Here is a 14,490-nt window from a genome sequence, read left to right on the forward strand (position 1 = left end):
CACTGCCACCCAGAAGACTGTGGATGGCCCCTCTGGGAAACTGTGGCGTGATGGCCGCGGTGCTCTCCAGAACATCATCCCTGCCTCTACTGGCGCTGCCAAGGCTGTGGGCAAGGTCATCCCTGAGCTGAACGGGAAACTCACTGGCATGGCCTTCCGTGTCCCCACTGCCAACGTGTCAGTGATGGACCTGACCTGCCGTCTGGAAAAACCTGCCAAATATGATGACATCAAGAAGGTGGTGAAGCAGGCGTCGGAGGGCCCCCTCAAGGGCATCCTGGGCTACACTGAACACCAGGTGGTCTCCTCCGACTTCAACAGTGACACCCACTCTTCCACCTTTGACGCTGGGGCTGGCACTGCCCTCAACGACCACTTTATCAAGCTCATTTCCTGGTATGACAACGAATTTGGCTACAGCAACAGGGTGGTGGACCTCATGGCCCACATGGCCTCCAAGGAGTAAGACCCCTGGACCACCAGCCCCAGCGAGAGCACAAGAGGAAGAGAGAGGCCCTCACTGCTGGGGAGTCCCTGCCACACTCAGTCCCCCGCCACACTGAATCTCCCCTCACAGTTTCCATGTAGACCCCTTGAAGAGGGGAGGGGCCTAGGGAGCCCCACCTTGTCGTGTACCATCAATAAAATCCCCTGTGCTCAGCCAAAAAAAAAAAAAATTTAGAAGGGAAAAAGACACTTGAATTTTCAATGATTTAAATTGTTAAGATAGTTTCAAATGTTTGTTTCAAACTTTTTATTGGAAGTTGTTTTTTTACAACTGCCTTCACAGTAGCCCATAAATATTGATATTTATAATAATGTTTTTGTATGTTCAATGCTTCAAATATTTTACTCCATTTTCTCTTTTGTCCAGAAGGTAACAATCATTTTTCTTTGTTATAAAATAACATATTTTAGAGTGATACAATGAATAAAATATTTTGTTCACTTTTCTTTCTATAAATTATTCATATTCTGTGACTAAATTAAAGTTATAACATCTTGTAACTCTTAAGAGTATTACTCAGTATAGACTAACATTTTTTCTCACTGAAAGGCAAAATGTCAAAAATCAAATGGTAACTTGTCCCTTTCAAGATAAAAGTGTTCCCCCTTTTCATGGTTCCATTGAGTCAAATACTTAGAAACAAAAACAAATAGGAAATATGGTTTAAAAATATTCATTTGTAGGATTAAATAATTTCAAACAGACAACATCAAAAAAATTTAAATCCATTTTCTCCTTACCTTTCTATGTGCCTGAAATTCAGTAAGGGGAGCTGATATAAAATCTGATATTAATAATCTTATTATGTCTAACAGTAATAGTTTTATTATGGCTTAGCATGGCTTACTATGGCTAACACTTCAAACAGCTTATCCTGTAACACAATCAGCTTTGGTCCATGACTCAGAAACAGCTACAGTGAAAATGGTGAAACCTACAGATTGTGGGGAGTACACAGTATACTCAGCTGAAGACAAGTCAGAACCAAATGCTGATTATATAAATAGATTTTAATGTAACTTGCATATTAAAAAGTTATTATACTTGGTAAGTTTAGTTATCGCTTGTAAAAAATTCTAGTTTTCTAAACTGTTTTCAAGTTTATATTGGGATTCAAAATATTTGTAAATGATAACACTTTGAGTTATAGATTTGAAAGTTTGCTTTTAAATTCAGATATGAAGAAGATAGGTGTAATCTGCTTAAGATAATGTGCTCTGCTTGTAAGTTTTAATGTAGTTTTCTAAAATATCCTTGATAATACATATACCTATTTTACATTTTATGGCAGTCAAAAATTATTTGAAAAAGAAACCTTTTTTCCCTGTTTTTTCTTATCTTGGAAACTATTTCAGATAATAGAGACTTTCAGATTAATGAAGAACTAAAATTTGAGGTATCCAAAGTCTGATGATTTAGTGGATATGATATTTCAACATAATCACAAACTCTAAAATTAGAAAATTGAAGTTATTTTTAATTTTACTTCTGTATAATTGAACCTAGCTTAAAATATGAGCCCTTTTGCTTAGTGGCATTTCACACACATGCTTCTGGTTTAAAACTCAGTCTCTTTGGGATAAATATTCGGTTCAAAATTCTCCTCTTCCTCATTTTTTTTTCTCCATGGAAGTGTTCTAAGTTCCAGCGTACTTGTGTCATCAGGGACACTGCTCTGCACCAAATGTCATTTTCTGATCTCACTGGCCTCTGCAGAGATCTAATCCATTCTTCCTGGTGTTGAGGATCATCGTGAGTCTGCGCTGTACCTGCAATTGTTTAGTCAATACGGTCAGCTTCATTGTCCAATCACAAGACCTCTTCTAGCCCTATTTCATTTTCTGTCTGTATGCTGGTCAATTTTTATCTCTTTGGGAGCTGTTATTCTACCTATGCATTGTTCCCCACTCCTTGATTTCAGTATAAATGGATTCTTTCAAGGTTCTCAGTGCTTTTAATGGCTCAGCAAGATGTCAACTCTCAAAATACCGAGTCTTCTGCAAAGGAACGCTATGATTTCAAGAATACTGTTTTTAAATACTTTAAATTCAAGAATACTTTTTAAAAAGCCTCATATGAAACTCAAAGCAAATATATTACTTCTGAATTCTCAGCAGTATCTGTCCTGACCCAGGCCTGCTAGGCACCATTACCTAAATGATCAGTAAAATGTAACAAATGCAAGGAAACAGAGGGAGGGGAAAAAACCCACAGTTAACATCTCAAAATATTACTACATGTGCAATCTGTGGGCAAATTACAGTTGACCAATGTAAAGAAATTGATATCTACTTAAAGCCATATCTTAAAAACCATGGGAGTCACCATATTTTACACATTAAAGCCAGTTAAGTCAGCCATTATGGACACTTTCATGGCCAATATAAATGGTCTATATATTGTCTGTTAGACTGTGTCTCTTCCAGTCAATTGATTAATCATGCTGTTTTCCAAAAACGCTGTAGATACGAAATAACAACACTAAACAATGATAAGGTACTGAGTATGCTGCGTCCTATTTGACAATTTGTATACATCATTTCATTTAACTCTCAAAATAATGAAAGCATATATTATTTTCCCTGATTTGCAGATGGGGAAACTGATGCTTAGATTGAGTAACTTGCCTAAGATTTCATCACACAGCACGTCAGGGGCAAGGTTGAAATCAAAGCCCTATTTTATCTACAAGGAACTACAAGAAAATGATTCCAAGGGCAAGATTCAATTTTATTATAAATAAGTAATAATTTATTTCTACATTTAATCTATCATTTTGATATACTGAAAGGCATACAATAAATTTAATGAAGGGGAGAAATTTTGTAATTAAAAATAAATGGCACACAAATGCATAGGTAACATGAGGGTCAGGGTCAGTATAGTATTTTGGCTGTGGAAAATGGAATCCCATTTATGAAAACTGCTTTGGAACCTTTTAAAGTTTACAAAGGACATTGCAATTAAAACTCTAAATTTCTATGTTATTTTACATTGAACATGGAATTCACTGTTTATCCATAAAATTTATTAAAGGGCTATGCGAATACTATAGTGATTTGGAACTATTTGGGGGGAGTCAGGAATTCAGAAGAACATGGGGTTTTGACTTGTTAGTTGCTCATAGTTTAGCTTCTTATATTTTTAATATTATAAAAATTTTATTTTTCATTAATAAATGATTACTAAAGGTAATGATCAGCAGCTAAAAGTTATATGCCTGTCAAAAACAGCCCATGTTATCTGTTATTCGAATTTATAATGTATTTTTAAGGGAAGCTTTTTTTTTTTGCTGATAAAAATGGCAATGTAAGGAATGGGTCTTCTATATCACATTAGCTACCATATAATACTTTCTCTTTAATATTACTGAACTATGACCAAAACCAAGAAAAATAAATTGAAACAGACACTAATAGAAAAATAGATCTATTCAATACATAGCTAAGAATAGGTCGCTCCAAATTGCTTTTTCTTTTCTGTAATGCTCTATTTAAATAATGACTGTGAGCTCTAGATCTTTAGAAAAATAAAAATAGCATATGATCTGGTAATGACAGGGTTGCTGTTTACATAATCCAGTGAAGACAGACATGAAGTAATGAGACTTCAACGTCTTAATTAATGAGATGATGTATTCCAAAAGAAAATTAGAGTTCATGTGGTAAATAGTTTTAAAAGGCTTCTTACCCACAAAGCTCTCTGGCATAAAAATCATGTCAAAAATGGAATAAAACACTTAAATTACAGATATTTGCCAGCATTACTCACTCACATAACACAAAGTAATTTAGACGCATTGACATATACTGCCAGTCTAAGATGAATTTTTAAATATTTTTTGTCCAAAATAAGTAAGTCAAGACACATCATCTACTTCATCTGCTATTACTATCTCCCTAACATTATTTTACATGAAATAGATGTATGTAATTCCGATGCTTGTATTGGAGAGGCTTCCTTGAGATGCTTTTGAGACTGTTTCTCCCAGAATCCATGGTGCTTCTTTGTGTATATGACACTGAAAAAAAATATAGCAAGCCTACAATTTGCATTAGTTATTTTGTCTTCAGTGACCTAGTGTCAACTAACTCATGCACAGGAATCTAAGCCAGATGTCTGGATCCCTGTGCATGACCTACACACCTACTTGGCAAATATATCACATGATTTTCTCTTCCACCTTTTCCACAGAGACTGTCTAGCCACTCTCAAGTGTCATTGTTTAAAATGAAACCTCTCTGAGAAAACTTTCTTCACTTAGATGTAATATTGACTTTGCTGGGCAGTTAAATAATGTTGATAGTATTTTAATTTTAATTTGTGATTCATACGAATAAAACATATAAAACATTCAATTCAGAAAAAGATCCGTCCTTATTCTAACCTTCCACTAATTTAGATTATTTATCTTCTAAGCCTTTCAATCTCAATTAATCTGTCAATGTAATTTACTCATGCACAGTTTTCTAATAATTAGTGTAATTCTCTCATGTTTCATTCATGTCTTTTAATAAAAAAAGCAGCTTCCTCATTCACACCTCAGCTTTTTCAGTCCCTACACAACCATAAGTTGCACCATCTTCAAGCTCCAATTCTCATTTTTTGTGGTAACTCCAAAGCTTAGTCCAGTGGCCTCAATTTAGATCTCAGTCATTGAAAATACTCTCTTCATTTAGAACTGGCTTATGCAAGAATCTATCATTTCTTTACTTTGACATGCCTCACAAAGAAAAACTTTCTGAAACATTGTGTAATAGACACAGTCACTGCTTTGCCCAAATCCTCTCAGATTTTTAAAAATTCCTTTTTGGGCAGCGCTCTCCCAGTTGAGTCATGCTTTTGCCTCCAAAAACTCTCACCTAAGACTTTCTTCGGGGTGTCTCCTACCCTTAAAAGGACTTTCCTTGATATTGCAGCTTTTCTTGGCTTCTTTTCTCCTTACGAGTCTTGCTTCCTTCACCAATTTCTCTGGAGAAGCCTTCAATAATAAATCACTCGCTCAAGAATCTTCATCTCAGAATCTGCTTCTGGGAATCCCAAACTAAGTCACCTTACAAGGTTAATCACACATGGAAATCTCTATTTTCAAGAGATGACTATTGTTCACATCCCTATTCCTCCCTCCTCCCTTGCCCCAGATCAGTTCCATTCAGCAGCCAAAGGAAAGACATCTAATTACTGTCCCATTCAATGTAATTTTGACATGATTTATTTGCTTTAAATAGAAAAGCAAACCAGGCCAGGCGCAGTGGCTCATGCCTGTAATCCCAGCACTTTGGGAGTCTGAGGCAGGTGGATCACCTGAGGTCAGGAGTTCAAGACCAGCCTAGCCAACATGGTGAAACCCTGTCCCTACTAAAAATGCAAAAATTAGCTGGGTGTGGTGGCTCGTGCCTGCAATCCCAGCTACTCAGGAGGCTGAGGCAGAAGAATCACTTGCAGCCGAGAGGTGGAGGCTGCAGTGAGCTGAGATCGTGCCACTGTACTCCAGTCTGGGCAACAGACTGAGACTCCATCTTAAAAAAATTAATAAATAAATCTAGATTCTGAAGCCCCAATTTAAAAGTTTAGGATATTTTTCAGCTATATTTAGGTCACACAATTTTTTAGACAGATTTATTAGAAGGCTCATGCAACCAGACCAAAAGAGTGATATTTGGGGAAAATATTTTGGTGGTTCTCATTCCGACTAGATGACAAAGACAGGGACATGGACAGGAGCAAATTATGTCTGTACAGATCCTATGTCCTTCTATAATCACCTTGGTTCTCTCAAACCATTCTTTCTCATCTTTTAAAATGAGCTGGTTGGGTATGTTGGCTCACACTTGTAATCCCAGCACTTTGGGAAGTCAAGGCAAGCAGATCACTTGAGGTCAGAAGTTCGAGACCAGTCTGGCCAACATGTCGAAACCCCATCTCTACTAAAAATACAAAAATTAGCCAGGTGTGGTGGCACACGCCTGTAGTCTCAGATACTCAGGAGGCTGAGGCAGGAGAATCACATGAGGCCGGGAGGTGGAGGTTGCAGTGAGCCGAGATTGTACCACTATACTCCAGGCTGGGTGATAGAGCAAGACTCTGTCCCAAAAAAATAAAAATAAAAATAAAATTAAAATTAGCAATTCTTCCTTTTAGCCATTTATTGTCACATCTACAGCTCAAAAAACACTAGCATAATAGTGTGACGCAGATGAAGAGCAATTAACTCTGAAAATTAGAAAGGAGTATGGATCTATAGGACGTAACACTGCAAAATATCAGCCACAGCATTTGTCATCATAGTTACAGAAAACTTAGAGTAACTTTAACAGTATTTATTGTCAACCATAACATATTTGTAATATTTTTACTATATCAGAACTTAAAATATAAGATTAGTAACAATTTATCAAAATTAATTGTTAGTGTTGTAAAAATGATTTTAGCTTAGGCTAAAGTCAACATAACCTTTTTTGCCCTGGACCTCAAAACACTTGTAAACTTGTAAATTAATGGTGCTAGTCCTCAACATTTGTAGCTTACATACAAATAATTTAAAACTGCTGCAAAATGTCATACACTTATGGAAGTAGGGCATAGTAATAGGAACAAAACTTGAATATCAATTTTTAAAGAACTAAATTTATTTACTTAGTTCTTTAAATTAAATTTATCTCACACTGACCAGTGTGAGAGCTCAAAACAGGAAACTGATGGCAAAGAGTTCTAACCAATTTTCATGTTATACCTTCTCTGTGTTAGGTAACTGCAAGAATAAATATGATGTAATTCTTCTTACCCAGGAGATCAATTTAGTTGGCAAGAAAGACGTGTGTGTGTGTGTGTGTGTCTGTATGTATGTGTATCTCTGTATAAAATAGGCTCAAATATGATGTAAAACATCCTGTAACAGAAGCATAAACCAAGCGCTTATTTTATTTTGGAAACACAAAATAAGGAGAAATTAATCCCAATTGGGGAAGGATGTTGCTTAAAGGAAGACTTGGCATTTGACGTGGCTGCAAAGCAAGTACAAGTTCTCATGGATATTCTCATTCATTAGACTCGAAACATTCCTATTTTATTCTCCATTGTAATCTCCACCAGCTAGCAGACACCTGACACATAATGGGTACTCTGATGTATGTTGAATAAATTAATGAATAAGATAATCAGTCTCATCAAAATCTCCCAATATCCTATCTTCAGTCTTTCCTATCTCTAATCTTCACTGTCAGTACCATTGCTTGAGCTGCCTTCTTTGAGTAAAAATTGAGCATGTAATGCCTCTTTTAAAAAGTAAGAAGAAGAAAAAAAAACCTTTCCATGGGCACAAAATCCTTGCCATGAGTAAACAGTAAACACTTTAAAATCTGTCCCCAACCTGCTTATCCAACCTCATTTTTCCCATTCTATCTAACAGATAAACTCTGTACTTCAGCCAAAACAAAATTCTAACTATTCTCTAAGCATGTGCTTTACCATATTATTCCCTCTGCCTGGGAGTTCTCTCTCCCAACATCCAGGAGTCAACTCCAACTCCACCTTCAGGACAAATTTCAATGGTTACAGCTACAATAAAGCTGAACTTCATTTAACATGTCTCAATTTCTCTGCAATGCCACAGTTTAGAAGCACAGCCATCCCTCAGTATAAACAAGGGATGGGTTCCAGGACCCCTATGCGTAACAAAATCCGAGCATGCTCAAGCCCACAGTCGGCCCTGCAGAACTTCTGCATAGCGAAAGTCAGCCCTCCATATACATGGTCTTGCATCCCTAGAATATTGTATTTTTCATCTGCATTTGGATGAAAAAGAATCCCATGTAAGCGGACTCATACAACCCACGCAGTCCAAACCTGTGTTATTCAAGGGTCAACTGTATCAAAAAAACTGTATCATGATTTCTGAATCAAATTTATAGAGACAGAGGCTTACAACTTAGAGAACTTATGTAAGCCTTCTTGTTTAGAATAGGTTAAAATCATTTTAAGCTTTTGAGTCTTGGGTTCCATTATGGACAGTCTGGCATTTGATTGATATAAGATGATACCAAATAAAAGATAATTCATTTATGATTTATAAAAGAAAATGAAAATTCATTTTTCCTGGACTATTTCCAAAATCTACTTTTATAATTTTACACCAAAATGTATGAACGTTTATAAATACCCAAGCACTTTTTAAAGATGTTTTTCTGGAAAATGTAATGATACTTTTAGGTAGCTCTAATGAAAGTAAATGTGCTTAACAAGCCACAAGAAATATGCTTTTGTGTCCTTTCATTATAAATACTTTGAACCATAGTTTAAAAGAGTTTGATATATTGAATAATTATGTAAAATGTTCCATCTTTAAAAGAAAAAGCTGTAATAAGCTTCATGAAAATACAGCTAACCAAGTGGGACTGTCTGGGAATAGAAACGAAAATTCTTATTAAAAATGGAAATCATAACATTTCTCTGAATACAGTACTATAAATTAGTCATAAATGTAATAAATATTTAAGATGATTTTGGGCAATTTTACTTTGTTCTATTGTTTCTGTATGGTTATGCATGATTATGAAATTTAACTATAATTCGAATACAGTTTTTTCCAATGATATGCTTTGTATTGTTCCTAATTACATCTACAGCAAAGTCATTTTCAGAAAACCAGCTTTCTGTGTCTATTAAATTATTTTTTTTGCACTGCTGAAAATAACCTCTATTTTGATCACTTTCAAGTAGTGTTTACTTTTTTTCTCTAAAGTTACAATATCCTATTCGTTGATGGCACAGGGGTTTTGAGTACTTTTCAGAGTTTTGGCATCACAGGTATTCTTAACCGTGCTTATTAGACCTTAGAGAGTGCTAATTTTCTAGTACAAAGGGAGTTCTGAGCTTTCATTAGGATGTTTCCCAAATGCTTTAATTATCAAATACAGTTTAGCACAATTATGGCTGCTTTAGCCAGGGATATTTGAGAAATAACGTACACAACAAAATGGAAAAGCACTGGGTAGCTAATAAATAAACCACCACAGTAACACGATTTACTTCCCATATACCAAAGAGATAGTGTGTGTTTTGTGGTATTAACTATTGTAATTGTGAATACATCACAATTTAGGTAAATAAGTTCAAAAATATAGTGTCCCTGAAATTGTATGCATTCTTTGAATCTGAATTAACAATATAGCACTATTTAATATGGTGAGCACTAGAGCAGAGTGAAGAAAAAATGAAAGGCTAAATATACTTTACTAAATAATGGGGGGAAAATAACTTAATAATATGCATGTTTCCAAGAGTATAAATTCACTGTACGGGTTGAGACAAAAGTAGATCACAAAGCATTATAGACAATATATTCTATTTGTGTTTTATAAAGAGTGACTATAAGTTGTGTTTCAAATTGCTGGGAATATTTAACCCATGTCCAGATCGAGTACTGTTTTGTCTGTGCTAAATACTTCCAGTTCTTCTTTTCTAAGAATGTTTATTTTTATTTTAGATTCAGGGGGTACATGTCCATGTTTGTTACAGGGTATACTGCATGATGCTGAGGTTCCACTTCTACTGATCCCGTGACCCAGATAGTGAAGATAGTACCCAATAGGAAGTTTTTCAGCCCTTGCCCTACCCCCACCTTTTAGAGTCCCCAGTACTATCTTTATGTCTGTGTGTACCCAGTGTTTAGCTCCCAGTTATAAGTGAGAACATGCAAATTTTCTTTTTCTGCATTAATTCACTTAGAATGGTGGCCTCCAGATGCATCCATATTGCTGCAAAGGACATGATTTCATTCTTTCTTATGGATGCATAGTATTCCATGGTGTATATGTACCACATTTTATTTATCCAGTCCACCATTTATAGGCACCTCGGTTGATTGCACATCTTTGCTATTGCGAATAGTGCTTCAATTAAAATACATACCCGTGCAAGTGTCTTTTTGGTAGAACAATTTATTTTCCTTTGAATATATACCCAGTAATGGTACTGCTGGGTTAAATGGTAGTTCTATTTTTAGTTTTTTGGGAAATCTTCAAAATGCTTTCCACAGTGGCTGAACTAATTTACATGTCCACCAACAATGTATAAGCATTCTCTTTTCTCTGCAGCCTCACCAGCATCTGTTGTTTTGGACTTTTTAACAATAGCCATTCTGACTGGTATGAGATGGTATCTCATTGTGGTTTTGATTTGCATTTCTCTGATGATTAGTAATGCTGACCATTTTTTCATATGTTTGTTGGCCACTTGTATATCTTCTTTTAAGAAGTGTCTGTTCGTGTCCTTTGCCCACTTTTTAATGGGGTTATTTGATGTTTTTCTTGCTGATTTGTTTAAGTTCCTTATAGATTCTGAATATTAGACCTTTGTCAGCTGCATAGTTTGCAAATATTTTCTCCCATTCTGTAGATTGTTTGCTTACTCTGCTGATAGTTTCTTTTGCTGTGCAGAAGGTCTTTAATTAAGTCGAAATTGTTAATTTTTGTTTTTGTCACAATTGCTTTTGAGGACTTAGTCATAAACTCTTTGCCTAAGCTGATGTCCAGAAAAGTATTTTTTAGGTTTTGTTCTAGGATCTTTATAGTTTGAGGTCTTACATTTAAGTTTTTAATCCATCTTCAGTTAATTTCTGTATGTAGTGAAAAGCAGAGATTCCGTTTCTATCACAACTTATGTACCATAAGTGCAAGTCCTTTCACCATACTAGTCACATCCCTTTGGATATACTCTTCCTTCACATTGTCTGATGAAAGTTGAAGAAGAGAAAATGATACTGAAGATATAGTCTCAATAGTTGCTTATATAAGAGATCTATTTCATCCCATATTTGGGACTCAAGTTTCTACTAATGCAACCTCAGTTTACATGTGCTTTTCATGGTAGTCATAGCATACTGTTCACTCATATTGAACTCACTCCTCCCATCTGAGAGATTCCATCGGCATAAAAAGGGTTAAACTCCTTGCTAAAACATGAAATCATTATTTATTGTCATTTAATACATTTTTTGGAGGGCAAAGCAAGACGACCCAATAGAAGCCCACACCACTCATTCCCCCAGCAGGAACACCAAATTCTAACTACACACAAAAGAGTACCATCATCACAAGAACCCAAAACAAAGTGAACAATCACAGTACCTAGTTTCAACTCCTATTTCTGAAAGAGGCTAGAAGAGACAGTCTTGAATCGCCAAAACCATCACTCCTCCATAACCCAGCAGTGACTGGGTGCTCAGAGAGAGAGAATCTGTGCACTTGGGGGAAGGAAAACTGGGGGACTTTACACTGAACTCAGTGCTGTCCTGGGAGTAGAGAGCAAAGGTATGCTGGGGTCAGCCAGCGCCCACGCATGGAGGAGGCTTTCAGAGCAGACCTAGCTAGAGGGGAATCACCCATCCCAGTGATGGAAACTTGAGTTTCTCTGAAGGCCTTGCCATTGTGAGCCGTAAGTGCTCTGATGTCCTAGGTAAACTTGAAAAGTAATCTAGGGCACAAGGATTGCAATTCCTAGGCAACTCCTAGTGTTGGGCTGGGATTAGATCCTGTGAACTTGTTGGGTAAATGGTCTAGAGGGATACCAGACAGCGAGGCCAAGGGAGTGCTTGCACCACCCCTGCCTCAACCCCAGGCAGTGCAGCTCACAGAGACGAAAGTGACTCCTTCCTTCTGCTTGGGGAAAGGAGAGCAAAGAGTAAAGAGGACTTGGTCTTGCATGTTGGATACCAGCCCAGCCACAGTGAGACAGGGCATCAGGCAGAGTCATGAGGCCCCTCTTTCCAGGCCCTAGCTAGTGGATTACATTTCTAGACACACCCTGGGCCAGAATGAAATCTGCTGCCTTGAAGAGAAGGACCCAGTCCTGGCAGGATTCATCACCTGCTAACTAAGGAGTCCTTAGGCCTCGGATAATAAACAGCAATACCCAGATAGTACACTGTGGGCCTTGGGCTCTGAGATGTGTTGGCTTTAGGTGTGATTTAGCACATTCCCAGCTGTGGTGACTACAGCAAAAGACTCCTTCTGTTTGAGAAAAGCAGGGAGAGAAGTAAAGGGGACTTTGTCTTGCACCTTAGGTGCCAGCTTGGCCACCGGGGAGTAGAGTACCAGCAGACTCTTGGAGCCCCCAATTCCAGGCCTAGGCTCTTGGATGGCCATTACTAGACCTGCCTTGTACAAGAAGGGGAACCCACCACCCTGAAGGGTGAGTCCCATGCCTGGAAGCCTTCATCACAAGTTGACTGAAGAGCCTTTAGGCTTTAAGCGAACATCAGCAGTGCCCTGGCAGAACCCCACCATGGGCTGGTGGTGGTGGTGGCCACAGGGAGGGGCTCCTCTCTCTGTGAAAAGGAGAGAGAAGAGTGGGAAAGGGTTTGTATTGTGGTTTGAATGCCAGCTTAACCACAGTAGAATAGAACATCAGGTAAATTGTTAAAGTTTTTGACTGTAATCCCTGGCTCCCAGACAGCATCTTTGGACCCAACTGGGACCTGGGGGAACTTGCCACCCTTAAAGAAGGGACACAAACTTGGCTGGCTTCGCCACTTGCTAATCATAGAGCCCTAGGGCCTTGAGTGATCACAGGCGGTAGCCAGGTAGTGATTATAGGGGGCCTTGGGTGAAACCCAGTGCTGTGCTGTTTTCAAGTCTGAATCAGTGCAGTCCCAGTGGTGGCAGCCTGTGTTCCCCACCCCCAGTTTCAGGGAGCTCAGCAGACAGAGAGAGACTCCATTTGTGGGAAAGCGAGGGAAAAGAACGAGAGTCTCTGCTTGGTAATCCAGAGAATTCTTCTAGATCTCATGCAAGGCTGCCAAGGCAGTATCTCTATGAGTCTACAAGAACCACAGCATTATTGGGCTTGGGGCTCAAGTTCCTTCCAACACCTGAAAAGCCTTCCCAAGAAGGAGGGGCACAAACCAGCCCACACTGCAAAGACGACAATAAATGCCTAACACTTCAATGACCAGACACTGACGAACATCTACCAGTATCAAGACCATCCAGGAAAACATGAGCTCACCAAAGAAACTAAATAAGGCACCAGGGACTGATCCTGGAGAAACAGAGATATGTGTCCTTTCAGACAGAAAATTCAAAATGGCTGTGTTGAGGAAACTTATGAGAAATTCAAGATAACACAGAGAGGGAATTCAGAATTCTATCAGATGAATTTAACAAGGAGATTGAAATTTTTTAAAAGAATCAAGGAGAAATTCTCGAGTTGAAAAATGCAAGTGACACACTGAAGAATGCATCAGAGCCTCTTAATATCAGAATTGATCAGGCAGAAGAAAGAATTCATGAGCTTGAAGACGAGCTATTTGAAAATACACAGTCAGAGGAGACAAAAGACAACAGAATAAGAAAGAATGAAGCACTCTTAAAAGATCTAGAAAATAGCCTCAAAAGGGCAAATCTAAGAGTTATTGACCTTAAAAAGGAGGTAAAGGGATGGGGTAGAAAGTTTATTCAAAGGGCTAAGATCAGAGAAGTTATCAAACCTAGAGAAAGGGCCAGGTGTGGTGGCTCACGCCTATAATCCCAGCACTTTGGAACGCTGAACCAGGGGGATCACTTGAGGTCAGGAGTTTGAGACCAGCCTGGTCAATATGCTGAAACTCCATCTCTACTAAAAATACAAAAATTAGCTAGGCATTGTGGGGGACGCCTGCAATCCCAACTACTCGGGAGGCTGAGGCAGGAGAACCGCTTAAACTTGGGAGGTGGAGGTTGCAGTGAGCCAAGATCGCGTCACTGCACTCCAGCCTGGGTGACTTGAACAAAATTCTGTCTCAGAAAATAAAAATTTAAAAAAAAACCCTACAGAAAGGGATCAATACTCAAGTCTGAGAAGGATATTGACCAGCGAGCAGATTTAACCCAAAGAAGACTACCTCAAGGAATTTAATAATCAAATTCCCAAACTCCCAAAGGTTAAGGATAAAGAAAAAAAATCCTAAAACACATTTTTCTTCCTGGCTTATCCTTATGGAATAG

The 14,490-nt window shown here is 37.9% G+C and overlaps 1 pseudogene across 1 annotated transcript in view; it reads left to right on the top strand.

The window, feature by feature from the left end:
• The window catches only part of LOC105510723, a 1,230-nt pseudogene extending 553 nt beyond the window's left edge, over positions 1-677 (top strand). The window contains exon 2 of the transcript XR_001001603.1: positions 2-677. The product of XR_001001603.1 is annotated as a glyceraldehyde-3-phosphate dehydrogenase pseudogene (transcript). The remainder of the gene's footprint in view (position 1) is intronic.
• Positions 678-14,490: the final 13,813 nt, after the last annotated feature.

The sequence above is a fragment of the Colobus angolensis genome, unplaced genomic scaffold, assembly GCF_000951035.1.
Source record: "Colobus angolensis palliatus isolate OR3802 unplaced genomic scaffold, Cang.pa_1.0 Scaffold101, whole genome shotgun sequence".
Lineage (NCBI taxonomy): Eukaryota > Metazoa > Chordata > Mammalia > Primates > Cercopithecidae > Colobus > Colobus angolensis.